Source organism: Lichenostomus cassidix, chromosome W, assembly GCF_008360975.1.
Source record: "Lichenostomus cassidix isolate B80296 chromosome W, HeHo_3.0, whole genome shotgun sequence".
NCBI classification, from domain to species: Eukaryota; Metazoa; Chordata; class Aves; order Passeriformes; family Meliphagidae; genus Lichenostomus; species Lichenostomus cassidix.
This window is the reverse complement of record NC_139510.1, coordinates 22,546,028-22,561,388: the sequence shown is the minus strand read 5'-3', so window position 1 is coordinate 22,561,388 and position 15,361 is coordinate 22,546,028. Positions and strand designations below refer to the sequence as shown.

General features: G+C 46.2%; 1 long non-coding RNA gene and 1 other non-coding gene across 2 annotated transcripts in view; one reads left to right on the top strand and one right to left on the bottom strand.

Annotated features, from left to right (window-relative positions):
- The first annotated feature begins 5,028 nt into the window (after positions 1–5,028).
- On the top strand, positions 5,029–5,302 carry LOC146425704 (signal recognition particle RNA). The gene has a single exon (XR_014846656.1).
- A 1,737-nt stretch (positions 5,303–7,039) lies between these two features.
- The window catches only part of LOC146425697 (uncharacterized), a 177,705-nt gene continuing 169,383 nt past the window's right edge, over positions 7,040–15,361 (bottom strand). The window contains exon 2 of the long non-coding RNA XR_014846573.1: positions 7,040–7,363. This is a non-coding gene — a long non-coding RNA (uncharacterized LOC146425697). The remainder of the gene's footprint in view (positions 7,364–15,361) is intronic.

The following is a 15,361-nucleotide window of genomic DNA, read 5'->3' as shown; positions in this document are numbered from 1 at the left end:
GCTTCAGCTTCATCCTATTTAAAAAAATTAGAAGAGGATTACAAATCTGAACAGTGACCCACAGTTTTATACCTATGGGGTAGGTTGACCCCAGCTGGCAACTAATCCCAGTTGCTCACTTGCTCTTGCCCAGCAGTGTGGGGAGGGAATTGAAAGTGCAAAAGTGAGAAAAATACTATCAAGGGTTTTTCAGAGACTGAAATGTTATGGTTATAACTTAAATATTGTTATGAAGACTTTTTGCCCATTATGGCAAAACTGTATAAAGAAGCTGTGACCACAGAAGCCCACCCCTCCCTGAATATGTCTCCTGACTGAAACTCTGGACTGTGAGTTAAGCCATCTAAAAGAACTTGAGATAAGGTGACACTATTGTCCAATTATCTCAGGTGTAGGAAGAGGTAAACGAGGCTGAGGGAGAAGAATGTATCCAAAAGAAAGCCAAACCCAGCAGCTGTCCTGAAAATCAGTTCTGGCTGGGTTTGGGGTGGGATAGGCCATAGCCCACAGATTCATGTGCTGAAGCCAAGTTTGCACAGACTTCCCCCCAACCAAGGAGGGCGAGGAGAGTTTTGAGTGTGTGGCGTAACCTCTGGTCAAAGGCAGTGAACACCCATCCTCCATTACACAAACTGGCTCAGCTGTAAAACCCCCCCACCACGGGGAGACCACATACACATGGGACATTCACATGAGACGCAGCTGAGGAAGTGTCATAATCCATCAAAGACCCCCAAAGTGCCCCCAGACTCATTCCTGAGGCCTTTGCACCAGAGGACTGCATGTGATGCAAAGTGATGCAATAGATCCAGAGTCTGTTGTGAGAGACAGTGTCAAACTTGCCCCCCCCACACCGAGGGAGGTACCTGGGTGTTCACACCTGGCCCAAATGTATATTAATCCATTGGATTCTATGTTTTTCGGTCAACCGTTATCAAGATGCGGCGAGAGGGAAAACTCACGGCACTCTCAATATGAGATATAAAGTAAGCTCCATTTTATTTCACCAAACGAGAGACTTATATACTGTTACAGAAATTTCTATTCATAGATATACACGCACACCTGCAGCTGTTCTCACACACTCAGGGATCCTCCTGCTAACTCCCTTATTCTTTTCTCATAACACTCCTGACTCCTAATCTTTCTCATGGCATTCTTCCCACAGAACATTCTCAGGCAAACAAAACCACTGCAGCTTGTCGGAATTTTACTGAGGCCTGAGAATACTGAAGCCTTGCTCAGCCCTGTTCAGTTAGCATGAGTTTTGCTGGAAAACTACGTTTTCCAACAAACCGTCACCTCCAAGAAGACAGGATGGAGAGGATCAATGGGCCGCCATTGGGATGCACTGAATGGTGATATTTTCTACTTAATCTGTCTCTGTCACTCTCTTTTTCTCCCCCACCTCTTTTCTATATTTTTCACTCACTCCCTCTGTCTCTCATTTACTGTTAAATAAAATCCATACTAGTGACTTTGGCATACGGCCTTGTTTGCACCTTAATTCAGGCAGAGACATCTCTCTAAAAATTTTAATAACCGAATCTTAAAAGAGCTGGGATAAACACAGTTTAATAACTGAAGGGGAAGGAAAAAAGTGATGTAAAAGTAATCATTCACCATCAAAAGACCAATGCCTAGAAAATCGCCAAGCAATGGACATTTTGTTCAAACTCTTTCCTGCCCAGTTTTATTGCTGAGCATGACATTATACGGCATGTGCATTGGTTTTATGTGGCTATGACCTGGAAGCAGGATGGCTGCAAGGTTGGATTCAGTGAGAAGAGATCAACAGATGCCCCCATGCTGGACAGAGCCAGTTCCAGCAAGCTCAAAGGTGGACCTGCTGCCAATCAGCAAAGGTGGTGGTGACTCTGTGAGAACATATTTAAGAAAGAGTAAAAACCACTGCACAACATTTGTAGGAGACAGAGAAGTAACTGTATTGGGTCTGGCTGAGCTGGAGTTCATTTTCCCTCAGCCCTGCCAGTGCTGTGCTTCGCATTGGGAGCTGAAAAGATGTTGATAGCTCACTAGTGTTTTGGCACCTGCTGAGCAGTTCTGGAACAGCATCAGTGCTGTCTCTCAACATTCCCCCCCATCAATAGACTGGGGGTGGACAAGATCCTGGGAGGGACACAACCAGGACAGCTGACCCAAATTAACCAAAGGGATATTCCATGCCATATGACATCAGATATAAAAGCTAAGGGAAGGAGGAGGAAGGGGGGAGGCATTCTCTATTTACAACATTTGGCTTCCAGAGCAACCACTATGTATGCTGAAGCCCTGAAGCCCTGCTTCCTGGAAAGCGGCCAGATATCGCTTGATGATGGGATGTAGACAATAAAACCTTTGGTGTTTTCTTTACAACCTTTTGTTTTTGCTTTAGTGAATGGCCTAATGTCAACCAATGAGTTGTTTTCCAACTTATTTTCTCTCTTCTGGCCAGCTGAGAAGGGGAACTGATAGAGCAACTTGGTGGGCATCCAGCCAAGGTCAACCCACCACAGTGACCAAAAAAAAAAGTGAGAGAAAGAATATGCAGGAGGAGGAGGAGGTGCTCCAGATACTAGAGCAGAGTCAACACAACGAAGACACCAAGGTAAGAGACTGAGAGCAAAACAGTTTTTAAATGACTTTTTCATATGATTTTCATCCCTAGCTGGAACTTGAATTTCAATACAGTGAATCAGCCAAACGTTTCTCTACTATGTTCTGTTCTAAAGGGAAGAACTTTCAAAAGTGGAAGACTTCAGAGCTAAATAGACCAGAAATCACAGAATCACAAAATATGCGGGGTTAGAAGGTACCCACAAGGATCATCGAGGCCAATGCCTGGCCCTGCACAGGACCATCTCTGAGAATCCCACCATGTGCCTGAGAGCATTGTCCAAACACTTCTTGAACTCTGTCAGGCTTGGTGCTGTGACCACTGCCCTGGGGAGCCTGTTCCAGTGCCTAACCACCCTCTGAGCGAAGAACTTTTTTCTAATATCCAACCTTACCTTTCCCTGACACAACTTCAGGCCATTCCCTCTGGTCCTGTCACTGGTCACCAGAGAGAAAAGATCAGTGTCTGCCCCTCCTCTTCCCCTCACGAGGAAGTTGTAGACTCCAATGAGGTCTCCTCTTAGTCTTCTCTTCTCCAGGCTGAGCAAACCAAGTGACCTCAGCTGCTCCTCATACATCTTCCCCTCAAGGCCCTTCACCATCTTTGCTGTCCTCCTTTGGATGCTCTCTAATATTGTAGTGGTTTGACACTGGCCAAACACCAGGCACCCACAAAAACCACTCACTCACTCTCCCCTGCCACAGCTGGGCAGAGGAGAGAAAAATGTAATGAAGCTGTCATGAGTTGAGATAAGGACAGTGAGGAAACACTCCAAGGGCAAGACAGGCTCAACTTAGAGTTACAAAATGAATTTATTACTAACAAAGTCAGAGGAGGATAATGAGAAGTAAAATAAGCCCTTAAAAACACCTTTTTTCCCCAACCCCTCCCTCCTTCCCACCAACAGCACAGGGAGACAGGGCATAGGGGTTTTGTTCAGTTCATCACCTGAGATCTTCCACAGCTCATGCAGAGAAGTCCTCCCCCTGCTACGCCGTGGGGTCCCTCCCACGGGATGCAGTTCTCTGTGAACTTCTCCAGTGTGGTTCCAATCTCACCAGCAGCAATCCTCCCAAAACTGCTGCAACATGAGTTGCTCCCACAGGCTAACAGTCCTCCCAAAACTGCTGCGGAGTGGGTCACTCATCAACGGGGTGCAGTCTTCCAAGGACAGGCTGCTCCAGCTTGGAAGCAAGGGCCCCCTCTCTCCACTGGGTCTCCCACTGGGTCACAGCCTCCTCCAGGCATCCACCCACTCTGGAGTGGGCACCTCCCCCACAGGCTGTGAGTGGATGTCTGCTTCCTCATGGACCTCCATGGGCTGCAGGGGGACAACTTGCTTCACCATGGTCATCACCACAGCCTGCAGAGGAATCTTGCCTGGAGCACCTCCTCCCCCTCCTTCTTCACTGACCTTGGTGTATCTATGTTGTTTCCCTCACATGTTCTCACCTCCTCTTCTATTGCTCAAAAAAACTGTGTCCCACTTTGTTTTGATTTTCTTCTTAAATATGTTATCACGGAGGCATTACCAACATCTTTAATTGGCCCAGGCTTGGCCAGCAGCATGTCCATCTTCAGAGCCATCAGGGATTTGCTCGGTTAGGCATGGTGGAAGCTTTTAGAAGCTTCCCACAGGAGCCACCTCTGTGGCCCCCCGCTACCAAAAACCAGGCTGTGCAAAACCAACACAAATACCTTAATATCTTTCTTATACTGCAGCAACCAAAACTGCTCATGATATTCAAGGGGAGGCGACCCTAGTGCAGAGCACAGCAGGACAATCACTTCCCTTGACCAGCAGGGATTGCTGTGCCTGATGCCCCCCAGGATACGGTTGGCCCTCCTGGCTGCCAAGGCACTGCTGGCTCATATTCAACTTTCCGTCCACCAGGACCCCCAGGTCCCTTTCCATGGCACTGCTTTCCAGCATCCCATTCCCCAGTCTGTCTGCTTATCCAGGGTTGCCCCATTCCAGGTGCAAAATCCAGCACTTTCCCTTGCTAAACTTAATATGGTTGGTGATATCCCAGCCCTCTAATTTGTCGAGGTCTCTCTGCAGGGCCTCCCTGCTTTCAAAGGAGTCAACAGCTCCTCCCAGTTTTGTATCATCTGCAAACTTGCTTAGTATCCCTTTCAGTCCTGTGTCCAAGCCATTAATGAAGATGTTGAAGAGCACAAGGCCAAAGATGGAGCCCTGTGGAACCCCACTAGTGACAGATCACCAGTCTGATGTCACCCCGTTCACTAGAACCCTTTGCGCCTGACCTGTGAGCCAGTTGCTCACCCATCCCAGGATGTGTTTATCCATCTGTGGGCTGGACATTTTGTCCAGGAAGATACTATGAGAGACAGTATTGAAAGCTTTAGTGAAACCAAACAAGATTACATCAACTGGCTTACCTTGATCAACTAGGCAGTCCTGTAGTCCCAGCTGCCAGGGAGGCTGAGCCTGACGGATGGCTGGAGCCCAGGAGTTCTGGCCTCAAATGCACTTTGCTGAGCAGGCATCCAAGCTAAGGCTGCCATCAATATGGTGACCTGCAGGACAGCAGGTTGTCTAAAGAGGGATGAACCGGTTTGAGACGGAGCAGGTCAAAGCTCCTGTGGCAGTCAGTAGCGGGGTCATGCCTGTGAATAGCCACTGCAGCGTAACCTGGACAGCACAGAGAGATGTGGGCTCCTTTTGGATAATGTTAGGGTTACAAAGCAAGGGGGGGTGAAGCTTCACTGTTGAATACTTAATACCATTATGTAATTCTTGTGAGTGTGGCGGGACTGGAGGCTGCGGGCTGGGGGCAGTTTTCAGCAAGGAATGCCAAGGTACCGAAAGTGGGACTTTAAGCGGAACTTTTTTGTTTGCCCCATTCGCGGAAGGGGAGTGGTGTAGTGCCTTTTAAAACCAGGGAGCGGAAATGCAGGGGTCTCTTCTTGCTCTTCCCAGCTCCTGGGAGAGTCACCCCAGGCAAGTGTCCCAGCTGCCGCCCAGAAAGCTGTGTTTTCACAATCCAGAGCTGTCGCCTAAGATTGCTGAACCCAGGAAGCTGTGTTCTTTTGCAATCCCAAACTGTCGGCTCAGAGAGAGACAAGCCGCCCCATCGCAGGTCCAGAGCCGCTCTGCAACCACCGCCACCACTGTTGCCACAGAGAGGAAGCAGGAAACCGCCCCACCGCAGGACTGGGGCTGCTCCAGGCAGTGCCAACATCCCCCAGTCACCATCTGAACTGCTCCATAAGCATCCGACATCTTGCTGTTGTTCCAAGGGGGCCATGTGGCACCTTGTCTTTGTTGGTTAAACCATTCCTTTCTTTGTACAGTTCTCTTTTTATTGTTGTCGGGAAAATTAATGAACCAGAGGTTTATGTCCAAAATGGAGACAGAGGAGTCCTGTATACAGACAAACTGTGAGGCCTGCTGGTAGACAAGGCCAGATACTGATAGGTGAAAGGACCAATGGGAGGAACCATTAATTCCATAGGAATTCCACTAATTGACACAGACTGCTACTCACCCAAGGCCGTGTTAAATCCTGGACTTAGAGAAAAAGAACAGAGACACAAAGAAAAGGGCAGGGCAGGGGGGGTTGAATTGCACAGTAGAAGGGAGTCTGTATTAGGCGATTTGGGAAGTCTCTACCTCTCAAGTACCTCAGCCATTGGGGAAAGAGAGAGGGAAATGCAACCTGGAAATTAAGATAAAAAGGAGGCTGCGTCCTCTAACAATTTGAGAGACCCCATGGGAAATGCTCCCATGACCTCTCCCTTTATTCAAATAAAGTTACAGGACTCCTCTGTCTCATTTTTGGACATAAACCTCTGGTGTTTATGGATTATTTTTCCTGAAAATGTTGTATTTATTGCTAGTTTATTCAGTAAATTTGGACTCTAATGTATTAACATCTTGTTGTCTTGTTTTTCTTTGTTTGCCTCCTCAGCTGTTGTGGGGGAGGGGGTTCTCAAGCAGTCTTAACATTTCCTCACTGAGTTTTTTTTAAAAACCATCACATTTTTGGTGCCCAATGTGGGGACTGGGAAAGAAGTTAGAATCACAATTTAATCGAGGCATTTGTGAGTTGGAATATAGAATCCCCTCACTGGCCATCATGTCACTCAGTCTATTAATAGGGGTATGACATCTAGCCATGTACATATTCCCATATGCACTCCTCATGATATTTGTCAAAGTAGGGAGAGAGATGAGGGTGGCTCTGGTAGCGTACAGGGCGACATTCATTTATGAAACAATAACATTAAAGGCAATGAGGATCATTTGGGATGTGCATTCATTGTTTGCCTGTCCTGGTCTGGGCTGCTACTTCTGGGGGTTTACTAATAATCACACTCAGCCTATGGGGGTGTCATGGGTTTGAGATAGGACATTGCCAGGAGGACGCATGAAAAGAGGGCAACCAGGCTCCAAGCTTAAAGTTGCAAAAAGTGTTTAATTACCTAACAGAGTTGGAGGATAAATGCAGGCAAAAATAAACTTTTCATACAGTTTTTGTTCACTCCCCCCTCCCTCTTAAGAACCTATAGTATTCACCCCCTTTCCTCCTTTACAGTCAACAAGCCAGGTGGGGGGGGCAGGGTGTGGGGTCTCTTTTCAGTCCACAGAGCAGATTCTCAAATTTACTCATCACCACAATTCTTCTACTACAAATACTCTTTATCTCTACTTGTTTCTCTCTCTCTTCAGACAGTTTTTTTCTGCTCTCACCCCCACCCTCTTAAGAAGCAGTCTCTGCACTCACCTCCTCCCCCCCCTTCCCTCTTTCCAAACCAGCAACACAGACAGGGGGCAGGTTGAGGGGTCCTCTGGTCAGTCCAATCAGGAAAAGAGGTTCTCTACTTAGCCAGGGGTCCTTCCCACGAGAGACAGTCCTCTGGGAACTTCTTTGGCATGGGTCCAATCTCGTGAGCAACATCCCGTCTGAATTCTGCTGCAACATGAGTTCTTTTGTCCATAAGGTGCTGTGCAGACTCTCCTGAGCTGAGGCCAGGCTGCTTCCATACCAGGAGCAAGGCCTTTCTCTCCCTTGCAAGGCCTTTTGCAGTTTTAACTCTTAGATGAGACTCCCACTGGTTCACAGTCTTTTCCAGGCATCCACCTACTCCTCTGGAGTGAGCTGTGGGTGAATTTCTGCATCCTTATGGACTCCATGGGCTGCAGGAGAAACTTCTTGCTCCCCCCATAGCTTCCACCACGGCTAGCAGAAAGTTTCAGCTCTGGTGCCGGAAGCACTGGAGCACCTCTTTTTCCCCCCTTCTTCACTGACCTTGGCAATCTCCATGCTGTTCTCCCTCACATATTTTCACCTCCACCTCCTCCTCCTCCAACTACAAAGTGAAAGAAGTGCGTGCCTGCTTTGTTTTGAATTTTTCTTAAATATGTTTTCACAGAGGCGTAACCAGCACCTCCAATTGGCCCAAACTTGGCCAGCAGCATGTCCATCACCTTCAGAGCCATCAGAGATTGGCTCTGCTGGACTTGATGTAAAAACTTCCAGAACTTGCACTCAGGACACACAGGAGCCATCTTTGTGCCACACCCCACCCCTCAGACACCTCTCCAGGCCTACTACAACAGCTTCTGAGGGGTCCAAATTTCTCCTAGATGTTAAAAACACTTCACTGATGTTTTGGGCCAATCAAAACCACCACAGAGGGGAACAGAAAGGGATGATTTTTCCCAGCCTTTCACCTCCTTTTTCCCCTTCAGATCTGCTACAACTTTTGAGAATGTTGAATTCCCTCTGGATGTTAAGGATAGCAAAATTTTGTTGTTAGTTGTTATGCCCTCTCTGTACAGTCTAAACCGTGTTTAGAGACAGGACAAAGATTTCTAGGGAAGCTGTCCAGAGACCTGCCCCAGGGGTGGATAGTCATGAGTGGCATGGAATGTGGGAAGACACGGGCCAATATATGGAGGATTTCCCCCCTCCAATAGTTTGGAAGTTCACCCCTGAACAACTACAGGACCCTATTGTCCCCAAAACTACGGGAAAAACAAAAGCTCTCCAGCAACATTTTTAGCGTTAGAGAATTAAGGCATTACTTTATTCTGGCCAGGATGTTATTCTGGCCAGGATGTTGTTCTGGCCAGGATGTTGTTCTGGCCAGGATGTGCAACAGAAATAATTTCATCCACACATTGCCCAGGTTATGCAGAGCAAATATTTCTATCACGCATCATTTTTACTAGATTTTTCACATACTTATACAGTCAAAACCCATAGAATTTCACTGGTTTGATGTTCATTGGTCCCAAGTTACACAGTTCTTTGTATTTGGTTTCCTATTGGTTATCAATCTCTTCACCTTCGATGTTAATTAGGTTCTCATTCTTCATTCTCTTATCTATCTTTTCCCAGAGCAGGTGTCTCTGACCATGCCAGGGGTGATGTTTGGAGTTGATGTTTGTTAATGGTCTTTAATGGTCATTATCTTTTGTGTATCTTCTGTGCTACTCCCAGTTGGTTGATATGTTAAGCTCATCAGGCCTTGAGTGAAGAAACAGTCCTTTGAAAAGAAACTTAAAATTCCTTTCCCCTGGGGCAAAGGTGAACAAAACCCCTTACTAAAGTTATATTAAAAAATTTAAACTTGGTATAATGTCCAACACTATTAAAGTGATTAAATATGTGAAGGAAAAATGCTGTTGTTGGAAACAATATAACTTTAAAAACTTTATTGTATCTCTCTAGTTAGTTTTTAACTTGACTTTACCTGGGGAAAAGGAGTTTTCTTTAGGTTTTTTTTTTTTTGAGATATAGTATCACCCTATGGAGATGGGATTAACATACCACAGATTGGGAGTGACCCCGAAGATAACCAGAAAGAGAAAGACCATTAACAGAACATCCTCAGGACATTGTGGCCACCAACCGTACATCCCCAGGGCATGGTGGCTATCAACGGCAATATCTGCAGGACATCAGTGGCTATCACAAACATCCACCCCAGATGCCACCTCCAGCAGGGATGAAGGCATCTGATCCGGAAAAAGAATGATAAGAAAAACTGAAGAATGAAGAATCTAATTAGCATCAGAGGCTAAGAGATTCGGATCCAATGAGAACCTGAATATCGGAGGTTACTCAACTCCAGTCCAATGAACTTTAAAACAATATATCTCTATGGGGTTTTGACTGTATAAAATTCGGGGGAAAATTCTCTGAAGGCATATGTTCTTGGAATACTTTCCTAGGCACATCCTGACCAGCAAATAAAGTAATGCCTGATTCTCTATCACTTCAAATACAATGTTAGAGGGTTGTTCTTTTTCCTGCAGATTTGGTGACACTGTGGCAATTCCAGAGAGGAGCAGCTTACTGCAACATGCTGGGCTCTGGCCACTGCCAACTGGGCACTGCTTGTTATGGTACAGCACCTTCCAGAGGAAGGAAAGGAAAAAAATTAACAGGCACGGTGGCCACACAACCTGTAACTGAACCAAAAGGACAGCCCAAGTCAGTAGCATTCACTCCTGTTCAAAAGCGGAAATCCAAGACCAAAGCAGTTTGCATAGTGAGTGACAAAGAGGGGGTAGGACCCTCACAACCAGCAGAAGAGACAGAGACAGAGATAATAATCTGATCTTTATCCCTGGGTGAGCTGCGTAGAGCTGCGGAAAGAGTTCACCTGCCAGACAGATGAGTCCCTCTTGACCTGGCTGCTCCAAATCTGGGATGTTTCATCCAATGATACAAACCTAGATGGTAGTGAAACCAGACAACTGGTATCCTTGTCCCAGGATGTGGTTATTGACCATGGGATCAGAAAAAAGCAAGAAAATCTCAGCCTCTGGAGGCACTTCCTGTCTAGTGTGAGGGAAAGATACCTTTGCAAAGACCTCTATGTGTAGCAAGGCCAGTGGAGCACCATGGAACATGTTATCCAGTGCCTGAGAGAAATAGCTGTGATGGAGAGAACTTTTTCAGATGAGAAGCGATTCCCTAAAAGTCCAGACTGCATCACAGATGTGGCTGAAATTCATACGGCTCAGGCCAGAGATATATTCCACTACTTCGCATCACTGCAATGGAAGGAGGGAGAAGGCAAAGTGGGTGCTTTGGCTTGAAAACTCTGGATATATGAAGACACTGTCGCCCTGTTAAAGGCCCACGTCTCAGCCATGGAAACAGAACTGACCGAACATATCTGGAAATTGGAAGACAAAATTGAAGAGGGCCATCAGAAACTCAGAAAGGAGCTTAGGGAGGGAACATTCCATGTCTTGCCAGTACAGACCAGTCTCTGCTATTAGGAGCAGGCACCTGCTGGCAAGGGAGAGGGTACACCCCATGAGGTTGTTAGAAAATATATCAGGTTAAAAATTTTGTATAACTTTAGTCAAAGGTTTTGTTTGTCTTTACCCTGGGAAAAGGAATTTTAGGTTTCTTCCAGGGCATTGCTCCACCAGATGAGGTCTGGTGAATTCAGCATACCAACAGATTGGGAGTGACCCCGAAGATAACCAGAAAGATAAAGACTATTAACAGAACATCCACCAAGACATTGTGGTTATCAACAAGACATGATGGATATTACAAACGGCTACCCCAGACCACCTCCAGCAGGGCTAAAGACATCCTGGCCTGGAAAAAGGACTGATAAGAAAAACTGAAGAATGAAGAATCTAATTAGCATCAGAAGCAAAGAGATTCGATCCAATAGGAAACTGAATACTGGGAGTTTGCTCAACTTTAGACCAATGAACACTGACCCAATGCTTTCCTATGTATTTTTACTGTATAAAATATCTGAAGAATTGGGTAAAAGTGTGTATCATGGAATGATTCTCTCTGCACACCGGGGCTATGTGTAGATGAGATGATTTCTGTGGTACATCCTGGCCAGAACAACATCCTGGCCAGATAATAAAGTAATGCTTGACTCTCTAACATTAAAATGTTGTTAGAAGGTTTTTGTATTTTTTTCCCGCAGATTCGGTGACAAGGTAACCTATGGTTTGACCTGCATTAACATGGATAAGACATGCCCTGGCAGCATGTGTACATGCATTGAAAGGTGGAACAATTACCACAGGAAACTCATCAAGGATAAATGCCACTCTCATGGGCAAGCCCCTAGGCAAAATAGAAGGGATGATGCTATGTCTGATCCTCTGGAAGGGACCCCCAGGTCATATCTACAAGGAATGAGCAATGAGTACCATGACCAGAGCTAGAGGGGCTCTGCCTCTGATCATGTAAAGTCAAGGGACAATCGGATCTATTGGACTGTGTAGATCCGATGGCCTGGCACATCAGACTGGCCAGAAGATTGGGAGAGATTTTGCAGCATTGCCTGAGAAGGTGAGTTGTGCCTAAGAGGCACCATCATATAACGAGTTACCAGAAAACAAAAGAGGACAGGGTCTATTTACTGATGGATCCTGCCATGTGATAGGAAACCATTGGAGGTGGAAAGCTGCTGTGTGGAGTCCCACACAACAAGTTGTTGAGACCACTGAAGAAGGAGGTGACTCAAGTCAGTTTGCAGAAGTGAAAGCCATCCAAGCAGCTGTACAGATTGCAGGATAAGAAAAGTGGCATGTATTCTATCTCTACACTGACTCCTGGATGGGGCCTAATGCCCTGTAGGGGTGGCTGCAGTAATGAAAAAAAGACCAATTGGCAACACAGGGGTAAACTCATCTGGGCTGCTGCATTGTGGCAGGGCATCTCTGCACGGGTAGAAAACGTGGCCCTAAAGGAACATAGATGTTCATATGCCCAAAAGCTGCACCACTGGAGAACATCAAAACAATGAACAGGTAGATAAGGCTGCCAAAATTGGAATAGCTCAGGCAGACTTAGACTGGGAATGAAAGGATGAGCTATTAATAGCCTGATGGGCCCATGAAACATCAGGACATCTAGGGAGAGATGCAACATACAGATGGGCTTGTGATCAAGCAGTGGACCTGACCATGGAGGTTATCACACAGGTCATTCATAAATGTGAAACATATGCTGCAATCGAACCATGTTGGGGAAGATGAAATAGGAAAGCCTTATAGATATGATTACCTTGCAAGAGATGCTGAGGATATGGAAAATATGAGTGAGATGGAAATGCAGACAAGGTTTGAGTTGTAGAGTAACTAAAAGAACAATGGTATAGCCAAGGAAGGTAATCCCCTCTCTTGATAGAACAATGCCCTCTGCCCAGGCAGGTCCAAGGGTCAGAGCAGACCCTACCTGCCTGGTAGAAATCCCAAAAAAGGCAGTTTTTTAAGGTTTGAAACATGACCCTGTATGGTAATGTGATGATTCTTATAGGTTGTATGTAAATACTGTAGGATTTGTTGTTTGTCTTAGATTGGTTAAAGAAGAGTTGAATATTCAACAGAGAAGACAATTTATTGTATTGTAAACGGCAAATCGCTCTTTTTTGCTCTCTCCTTTCTGCTCTCTCTCTCTCTCTCTCTCCCCTTTCTGCTGGCCTGCTTGGAGTCGCATCTTGCAGCTCACAGGCCTCTCACCCCCACTCTATTTCGCAATAAACCTTCATGTTCTAAAACTCCTCTTTAGAGATCTCTTGTCCCTATTTTATCCCCATAACTAAACCCCACGGAGTCTATTCTTACAGAACCACTCAGGTAAAATCTCCCTGGAATAGAGGGTAGTGTCTGGGTTTTCAATACGGTGAGGCCTTGTGCTCACAGTGGAGGAAGCAACTAGTGGTTGGCTGGAAACACCCTTGATTTAGGGTGAGCTAGAAATTATTAATTTAAGAGAACTAGAAGCTGGATAATAATAATAATTTTTGAACTGATTTAGAAGGCCAGAGATTGGATAATGATTTACTAAGATTTGCTTGCTGAAGACAATTTATTATTCGCTTAATGATTTTGTGCCTACCTAGTATCGGGGAGGATATAGAGAAAAAAAGCCAAATAATTGAGAAAAACTACTGAGTGTGACCAAACATCCTGCTCTTGGACCCCAGAACTGGTACAAATTAGTTCTAAGGCTTGGACTTGGACCAAAAACCAAGGGAGCATGCGCAAGGGAACAGGGTGAGCAATTCATCATGAGGAAGACTATCGATCAGGCTGTCATCAATCATTTGAGACCCTCACCCACAATTAATCTGTGACACTGCGCTTGCGCGAGCATATTTAAATGAACTTTGAACTCATTATAATACGAAGCGGGGATAGGTAATGAATATGTATAGGGGCTTTGTCTAACTTTATGCATATGTAACCTGTAACCTAATATAAACCAAGTGAAGTGCTGCTGACGGTGTGCATGCTTTTGGAGGGGCTACCCCCATGCACCCCAGCTGGAACAAATGCATACCTACTTCATAACTATCTGAGTTGTGGAGTCTATTCCGTGCCTCACCCTGTTGTTGAAGGTTGGGGAGGTGGAATTTTCTCCTTCCCTGTTACTAGGAAACCAACGACCAGGTACTCAAGGACCATTAACTCTTTTGTAAGAGACAAAGGCTGTGGCTGGGTGTGGTATGGGGAGGAGAGGTCTGACCATTGGGGACTTCACTTGCTCGCTGGGCACCGGAGGGGACAAAGGGAAGCTGCTGCCTTCTTTTCACTGCGACCAGGGAGAGTCCGGCACTGCACTGCCTTCTCTTCCTGGCTTGGTGAGCTCTTGCTTGGGAAAGGGCACGAGATTCCAACCCTTTTTGCTGCCAAGAGCACACCTCCCCGGCTGTTCTCACAGCTGCTGCATAGGAGCCCAGCTGTTGCTGCCCCTGGCCCCGCTCGTCGGAATGCACTGCGGCTTCTGCTACAACTGCGGAGTTTCTGCCACCTTTGCTGGCTAGCCTGGGTGAGCCAGCCCTGCTACTCCAGCTCACTGCTCTGAGCTTCCTGCTGCACACCATCCTACCGTCCAGCCCGCCCGACATTATCCACATGGGATGAGGAGCTGACCTCGCGCCACAGCGCCACCTGCAGCTGCTCGGGAGTCATCGCACCTGCCCTGCCCGGCTGGGAGCTCAACAGCGCCCCTGCTGGTTGTGACCATAACTGCACCAAAGGAAAGGGTGTCTGGCAGCCCAGAGCAAGCTGCCAACAGGTTTCTGGGTTTTGTTTGTTGTTGCTACTGTTGTTTGTTGCTTGTTTGCCTCGTTATAAGTACTAGTAAAGAACTGTTATTCCTTTTCCCGTATCTTTGCCTGAAAGCCCTTGATTTCAAAGTTATAATAATTCAGAGGGGAGGGGAGTCACATTCTCTATTCCAAGGGAGGTTTCCACCTTTCTTAACAGACTCCTGTCTTTCAAACCAAGACACCCGTAAACCATGCCACTGCTTGAAACACCATCTTAGGCCTTGAAAGGCCATTTTGTATCAACATGGTACCCCAGAGAGAATTGCATCAGACAATGGGACCCACTTTCAAAATAACCTCATAAACTTCTGGGCAAAGAAACACATCACTGAGTGGATGTATCACATTTCCCATCACCCACAAGCCTCTGGAAAGACTGAGAGGTATAATGGACTGCTGAAAACTATGTTAAGAGCGTTAGGCAATGGGGCATAGAAGCATTGGGATACAAATTTAGCAGAAGCAACTTAGCTGATTAACACCAGAGGATCTGCTAACTGCTCTGGTCCTGCCCAAACAAAACCCCTACATACTGTGTAAGGACATAAGGTCCCTGTAGTGTACATAGGAAAGTCTCTGGGAAAGGCATTATTAATTTCTCCTCCCATGGGAAAAGGCAAAGCCATTCATGGGATTATCTTTGCTCAATGACCAGGCTGT